Source organism: Parasteatoda tepidariorum, chromosome 2 (assembly GCF_043381705.1).
Source record: "Parasteatoda tepidariorum isolate YZ-2023 chromosome 2, CAS_Ptep_4.0, whole genome shotgun sequence".
Taxonomy (NCBI): Eukaryota; Metazoa; Arthropoda; class Arachnida; order Araneae; family Theridiidae; genus Parasteatoda; species Parasteatoda tepidariorum.
Genome location: NC_092205.1, coordinates 53283300 through 53291916, shown reverse-complemented (window position 1 = coordinate 53291916; position 8617 = coordinate 53283300).

Here is an 8617-nt window from a genome sequence, read left to right as displayed (position 1 = left end):
TGCATCATCCGCAAAATGTTATACTTTAATTTTTACAACAATATTTATTTAATTAGAGTAATTTAGTGATTTTACCGTAATTATTATTGTAAAAATTACGGTTTATGAGATTTTTCGTTCAGTAACATGTTCCGGTAAGAAATGGATATTATGGTAAACGATTATTGCACTCTAGAATGTTGTTGTCGTATGCCACTCAGATGCGATTGTTCTTGTTTTCCAGTGGTGCCATTTATCGCCAAGAATTCGACTTCTGCCACACGCATACGTCACATTCGTTTACAGGGAGGACCCATTCATTAATCCACAGATCGTAATTTTGACCTGAATCATAGAATGATCAATCTCCAATTCAGTACCCCCCAGAGGTATTTAATTGTTATGGGAACATGGAGGACAAAGAGACTCGACAGATTTAACGTGCATCAGTCACCATTTACAACACGGGAGTCTTTAGCCTGCAGGGATCGAACCCACGACCTCTCGGACAAGGGCCCAGTGTCCTACCAACCAGGCTATCCCGGCCTGCACTCTAGAATGCAAGTACTTTTTACCGTAATTTTTTACAGTGTATGTCATCGGCAATTTGCACTTATTGGAAAAATTTTGAGTATTGTCTACTCTACTAAATAGTTTTTGTTAATTAATACATATACTTTTAGTTCAATTAACAAAAGTGCAAAAAATTACTCAATCATTTGCTCAGCCTTATTGCCACGATTCTTTGTCATGGCTATATACAATAATTCTTTGCTACTTTGTACTTATTGCAAACTGTCTTAATTAAATGGGCTTTAAACATTTTATTCTCAAATTAGCCAAAAGATATGTGGGCTTACTGCAATAAAGGGATAAAGTTTCATGCACAATATATCAGTGACTTTAATCAGTGAAAATATCAGTGACTTTTGCAATTAGTCTAGCTATTTGCTGCTATCTGGCTACAAAATAATGCGATTATTTGCAAATAACCAGATTTCTTAATTAGCCAACGTTTTAGCTTATTTCATTTGACTTCAAATTTATGAAGTATCAAATTAAAGTCGAAATGTATAAATATTTATTTTTAGAACTTTACAAAATAATGCAAAACAAATGAAAAAAACATGTAAAAATTTTAAGAAAGTATTAAATTATGTTCTTCAAAAACTGGAAACGTAATTTTTGAGTAAAGGCTCAACACATTTAATTAATTAATTATAAAAAGTTCGTTATCAACCAAGATGATCAATTAAACTAGTTTAATAAAAAAATGTTACAAGAAATTGATCAGTTTCATTCAACGATGATATCGCTCCGTAATTACTTCAGTAATGGTTGATAACCCTTTAACGTATCATTAGCATTGTGGGTAAAACTGACGTCATAATCTAATTAAAATATCATTATGGATTCAATTCAAGCTCAATGATATGTAAAACAAAAAGAATTTTTTTTATGTTTACGCTTAACTTCTTTTCAATTACAAGTTATGTTAAAGATATTAACACGCATGAATTGTGGTATTAAATAAAAGTGAGCATTAAATAGCTTTTTTTTCCTGAAAAATGTAATTAAATTGCTTTAACGCAAAAATAATTTTCGTATTAAATTTCACGCTTAAAGAAAGAAACCTTGTTCTTCGTTGGGTCAAAACAAAGCAATATAAAAGCTATAAAATAAGCTCATAAGCTTCAGCGTTCTTTGATAAGCTGACAATAAATAATTAAATCATTAAAAAGAGTTAAAACTGTCGTAAATAAAATGAATATATTTCATTAAATGTACAAAAAAATAAAAAGTGTCTGTTCCATCATCTTTTTTGCCTTATTTAGTTTGAAGTCAAATCTTTGTAGTAAATAATCTATTTAACTATACATTTCACTCGAAAAAGAACGGAATTTGTTTATTCCTGGTAGCAATGGTAATTTACATGTATTAAAAAACTAAAACTTAAATAACTCACGAAATGAAAGTAGCATGTTACACTGCAATGACTCAATGAGTGAAGTTCAAAATACAGGTCACAAGAAGATCACAAAATTTCCTGTTTTATAAACAAAAGTGAAGAAATATTTGTAGAAATTTTTTGTAAAACTTAAATAATATGTAAAACTGTAGCCGTTTTCTTCTATTCAAACTACAACTAATCAAAATACAGATATATATATATATATTTTTGGCTATATATATTCATATAAAGCGTTATTCATAATTCCCTCCGGGGTTTCGAGGCGTTATAGTAAAAAAACGAAGACGAATATGGCAAAAAAGAACATATGATATTATTCCGAAAGTATTCAAGTTTTAATTTAAGCCGTTGCCGGTAGATGGCAGTAACATGTACAACTGAAGCCACATGTCAGCATTAGACAGTATGGCAGGAACTGGACTATCGCACTGATGTATGCCGTTTGACCAAAGGTTCACACAAAGAACACCTGTAATGTAAGTAAAACTTGAATAGTTTCGGAATAATCTCATATGTTTCTTTTTTTCATATTCGTCTCCTTTTTTTTACTATAACGCTTTGAAACCCCGGAAGGAATTATGAATAACCCTGTATATACATTTGGTTGATAAAACCACCAAAATGTACAGTATTTATACAATTCATTTGGTAATTTTTCCGTTCATATAATAACGATTTAACGCAAATTCTGGTTTTTCAAATTATGTTTCTTATTTCCACACATTTAGTAAAAAAATCAAAACTGAAAATTTTTTTTACCAAATAAATGGTTTTTGTGCCATGTTTTAAGGTTTCCTGATAAAATTGCCAAATTTAACCACATTTACCAAATTTTATCACATATTATAAAATTATATTTTATTGTTAATTGTACCGTGCCATTGCCAAAGCACTTCCGGGGAAATTACCGAGCATTTTGGTGCTCTCATAAAGTCAGAAATACAGTAAATTTTGCCGTATTCTGCTAGTTTATACCATATTTTCTCAGTAAAGTATTTTTAAAATTTCATTTTAAAATATGAACAGTAAAATTAATTAAAATTAATGCATACACTAGATTTAAATGTGGAATTTCTGATTCTACGCGTAGCGCAAAAAAAAAAANAAAAAAAAAAAAAAAAAAAAAAAAAAAAAAAAAAAAAAAAAAAAAATACAATTATGAAAGTATAATATAAGTGTAATAAAAATGTGTGATGTCACCTGTGAGAGATATTTAATAATATTAAACGTGTGATATTATAAATTTGTCATATAAGTGTTTGACGTAATCCGTGATATCTAATATCATATTATTTGAAAATGATATCAATTTTTATGATCTTAATTCAATTTACATGAACGAAAACCAACAGGTGTTCCTTTTTCTTAATAAGTTCGATACATTTTTCAAACAAAAGCAAAATATTGATATTTATTTTAACAATTATATGCATTACTTTATTCAATAACTTAAGGTCGTAATGCGATATCGAGACGCAAAATAGTTTTTACATTTCGACCAATAGGTGTTTTCTACTAGATAAGTCCAATATATCCTTACATAAATACGAAATATTGATCTTTATATTAACTATTGTATGCATTACTTTATTCAGTAATCTATAGATGCATAAGTTTTCAATCCGAGGTCGAAATGCAAAACAGCTTTTGACTATGTGCGAGTTCATTGTTTTATCAAGAATATTAGACTATTAAATAAATAATCCCAGGAGTTTGAAGCAGTAAGATATTACTTGATTTAAACTTCATTCTCTTCAAAGATATGTAAATAGGAAATAACAGTCGACATGTTTCAAGCACTCAAAAACACACACCCATTTTCAAGACTTGCAAAACTTTAACCACTTTTGTTCTTCTCATTCACGTCTTGAAAATGGGCGCTTGTTTTTGAGCACTGTTATTTCATAATTAAATATTTTTCAAGCAAATGAAGTTTTTAATAAAATAATATTAGACTATGTTTCAGCATCGTTCTAGAGAAGCGAGCACGGTTTGCCAAGCAAATCTAGCCGAAATCCAAAAGTTGTTTCAGGGATTGTAAAGTGATGGTGAGCAAGAGGGTGGTAGATCCTAAAAATTCAATGACAACAGCATCAATAACTTACATGCTCTTACGTTAGATTAATAAGTTATACAATCTTACATATTATGGAATAGCTGTTCTTTTTAATAAAAAATACACGGTCAAACTAAAGTTTTCAAACTCTTTTAGGTATTTTTAGATCTCTAAAAGCAAAAAAAAACTTGATGGTTAGTTAGTAATGTATTTAAATATCCTCTTATATATAATAGTTCCCATTGATACCATTTAAATGTCACTTTGATTGAATTGAGAGGGCTAGAATAATCTTAAAATGACATATTGAGCTGCGCCATTTCATCCGAAATTGAAATATGTCAGCTAAGAATTTCTCAACTACACCGATATCAATCTAGATCATAAGATAACAGTTAACTAGTTACATGTTATATTAATACCCCATAAACGATTTATGGCAGTTTATAATGTCAGAAAGCATTAAACAATAAAAGTATTTCGCATCTATTTTTCACGACTTTATGTCATTGTCAGAAATGTTTGTCTCATGACAATTCGAATTTATTTCTTCAAATATATCTTTCAAAATGTCTTTCAAAATTTTGCTTTCGAAACACATTCAAATGTTATAAAATATATTTTTTGTTCTCATAAAAATCATAATGCCTTCAACTCAGAGTTCTTTTTAAACAATTTTTTAAAATTTAAAAAATGTGTTTTAAGACATTTCAGAATTGTTTTATTTTTAAGAACTAAATTAATTTTGCTATTAGTCAATTTTTATATTTGATCTTGAAAAAACAAACTATCATTTCCAATTTAATGCCACTAAGATATTGTACGTGGCGTACAATGTAAAAAACTAACAACGAGACACTTTCATAACTTTTGTTCTAATAATAGGATTGTAATTGGATGGAGTTCATAAGAAATGAAAATTTAAAATTATGTTCTTTTTTAAAAATTCCATTCTTCAAAAACTAAGCGACCCGTTTTGCACCTATTTTCCATTTCGTCATTCAATAATGCATAATTTAAAATAATGGAAAATTTCTATATCTTTACCAGGGATGCACAACTATTTTTGGATAGGGGGCTACAAAAATTATGAAGTATCATGTTGAGAGCAACTAAGCCATCTCTAAGAGCTTAGGCTCTTACAAATGCCCGTCCCGGATAAAGGAAAAGAGTTGGGCGAAGGGGTAATCCCCCTTCCCTGTAAATAACCTTATGACTACAGAAACCGAGAGTAGTCAAAATCTTATGGGTGCCTGACGGAAAGAGTAAAAGAGGGAGACCGATGCAAAGGAAGATCTTAGTAAAACAGGATTAACTGGATGGGAAGAAGCGCATTGCCTGGCCAAAGACAGGAGTGTATGGAGAAAAAGACGAGGCTTTATGTGCCGGTTGTGCACATAAGCATGTTGAGATTATATGCAATTACTTAAAACTGTAATCGTAAAAATTAATTAAAATACTTAAAACTAAAAATTAATTGATTAATTAAAACTTTAATCGTGTATTTAGATTCTAGTTAAAAACATTGATATGAATTATGTATGCATCACTAAATTTTTCATATAATAAAGATAAAATAAATATATTTAACCTGAATTACTCTAAGCTTAGTTGGCAGATTAAGAACTAAACAAAGTAAGAACAAATAAAAGAAAGAAAGAAAATTATAAAATATCAATGCCTTCAAAAGTTAACTTTTACTATTATACTATAAAAAAACTTGATAAACCAGTAACCAATATTTGGGGTAAAGTTTCTCATTGTCCCAAAGTTTGGTTAAATATGAAATATTATTTTATTTTAGTTGCACCACATAAATTGTTGAAGATAATCGAGAAATACTTTTGGTGCAACTGACTGCACCAAAATTTGGTAAAAGATACATAACTTTTACGGTGACTGTAAACTGAATGATATATGTTTACGGCGCCATGTTTTCTTTACAACTCGGTCTCGGTGTATCGACTAATCGATCAGATATATCGGACAACTAATGCATGTTGTTTCAAGTATCAACTTATTTAGGTAGGTAAATGTTTTACTTGCACTAATTAAAGTTCTTTTCTTTTATGTTGTCTTTTCAAATATGGTTGGCGGTATAAAATGGTTAAAGGTATGTCATAAAACAACCTACTTAGGGTAAATAGTTTTGTTACGGTAAATTACAACCTTGGCCAGAATTATGGCGTTTTAAAAATGCTTAACCTTCCTTTGCTTTCATAAAATAAAACAAAAGAGAATAGTTGAGTTTTTTTTCTTCAAAAAACGTACTTTTTGTGCAATCTTCTATTGACATCTAGAGCTAGTTAAAACACCAAAATATGGTAAAATTGAGCTCGATTTTATGTAGCCAGCAAATGAATTGCAGAAATGAACAGCAAAATTTTAATGTAATCAGTAGAATAACACTCCAATTTTCTATTTTGTTATTTAATAGCATATATTTAAAAAAAAAGGGAAAATTTGCATACCCTTTCCTAGGATCCCTTTCTTAGAAGAACCCAATCTTATCCCAACAGTTGGGTAAAATCGGGTACACATGCAAACTCAATAGGAAATCCAAAAATACTAGAATTTCAGTGGAAAAAGTTGAAAACATTTCGATTTTATGTCACAATTTTAGAAAATTATGCATGTAATCTACAAGTGATTCAGTTGTTGGCGTTCAGAAGTTAGAGGGGTGCGTTAAGTTAGAGGATGTTAAGGCAGAGGGGTGCGATTGTTCTTGTTTACCAGTGGCGCCATCTATGGCGAAGAATTCGACTTCTGCTACACCCATACATCGCATCCGTTTATAGGGTGTGACCCATTCATACATTCATTCATTCATCCACAGATTGTAATTTTGACCTAAATCAGAGAATCTCCAATTCAGTACCCCCAGAGGTTTTGATTTGTTATGGGAACATGGAGGACTTTGCGACTCGACAGATTTAACGTGCAATATGATGCAGTTAAGACCGTATTAAAGGGTGAGGGTGAGAGAGGGAGACAATTGTCCCGGAGCCCAGGACTGCTGAAAGCCCTACCACAATTTCTTACAAAAAATGTAGTGCTTATTAATAATTTTTTTTATTTTATTTTTTTTAAAGAAAATTGCAGAAAATTTCCTTACATCTATATAAAAACTACTATCTCATACAGAGGTTTTTCTAAAATTCTACAAATATAAAAATAAGCTTTTATGTTTTTTTGCGGAAGGGGTCCGCAATAAATTTTGTTCTGAGACCCGTAATTCCTTTGTTCAGCTTTGGATGTAATTAATTTCTTCCTCTGCTGCACTGCAACTTTCGTGGGCCCAGCATAGACTCACATCAAGAGGGTGGAGACGAAACTGGGTAGTACCCAGTCTGCTCCCGAGAGTTTATGAAAACGAAATAGAACAGTGCTATTATTGGACTAAATCCTTATTGTTTGTTAAAGTACGAATTTTTAGTATAATAAGCTGGACTGAAAATAATTTTTGTAGCTCTTATAAGCAATAAATAAGGCTAGTTTTTAAGCAATAGAACATTAGATACTTGACATAATACAACAAACTTACCTAAACAGATGCCGTGAAATAATTAAAATTACGCTAAGGTCTTTCTTCTTAATTAGTAAAGTGTGATTCAGAATTTGATATCATTGAAAACAGAACTAATTTCAACACAATCCAAGTCTTAATCCATCCCCTATATCTAATCAAGGAAAATATTTTTGAGTCTGATTTTCTAATTTGAATTGACGTCTACTCTAGTTAATCAGCATATTTTTGGTACGCTTCTTCAATCTGTGAAAATTACTTCTAAATACATGAATTTTTTTATATTTTTTTATCGAAGTTTGAATTTTTTTCTGTCTTATTTTTAATCAATTTTCGTGCTAAACAAAAAATTTGAAATGAAAAGAAAATTATTAAAAAAATTGAATGAGTAATGTGAAGACCCAACGCACAAATTACCTTATACTAAGTTATGTTCCTCGACTAATTTAATATAATTTTTTTTAATAATTTTTTGATTGAAAATTTTGATTTTTGAATGGGAATCAGTATAGTATGGAACAGGGGGGGGGGGGCAACCTGCGGATCACGAGCCACATGCGGCTCTTCGAAGGATTATTCGGGGCTCTCCATAAATGTACCCAAGTTCCCTTTTCATTTTTGTGCTATAATATTTTAAAAAATTATTATCGTTCCGTATGTCAAAATGTCTTTTAAATTACTGACAACAAATATGAAAGACTAAGTGCAAAGTTGTAACAAATTTTATTTCCGTCCAAGTTAAGACTCATATGACTCATCTTGATTTTTGTCTCTTGAATTTTCGCTGAATCTATTTGAAATCAACATAATTCATGGTGAGTTTTCCATTTCCAATATAATTATGACATAAAAAGAATCTGGAGAATTAGAATTAATAAAGATGCAAGAAGATCAAGCTCTACAATTAAAATATAAGTCGACGTCGATTACTGAATTTTGGAAATTTGTACCAGAATCGAAGTATTCTGAATTAAAAAAGGCTGCTCGTCGAATTATTTCAACTTTCGGAACAACGTACTTATGTGAATCATTTTATTCCACTTCAAAATTCGTGAAATTTAACACACACAAAAAAACACTTTTT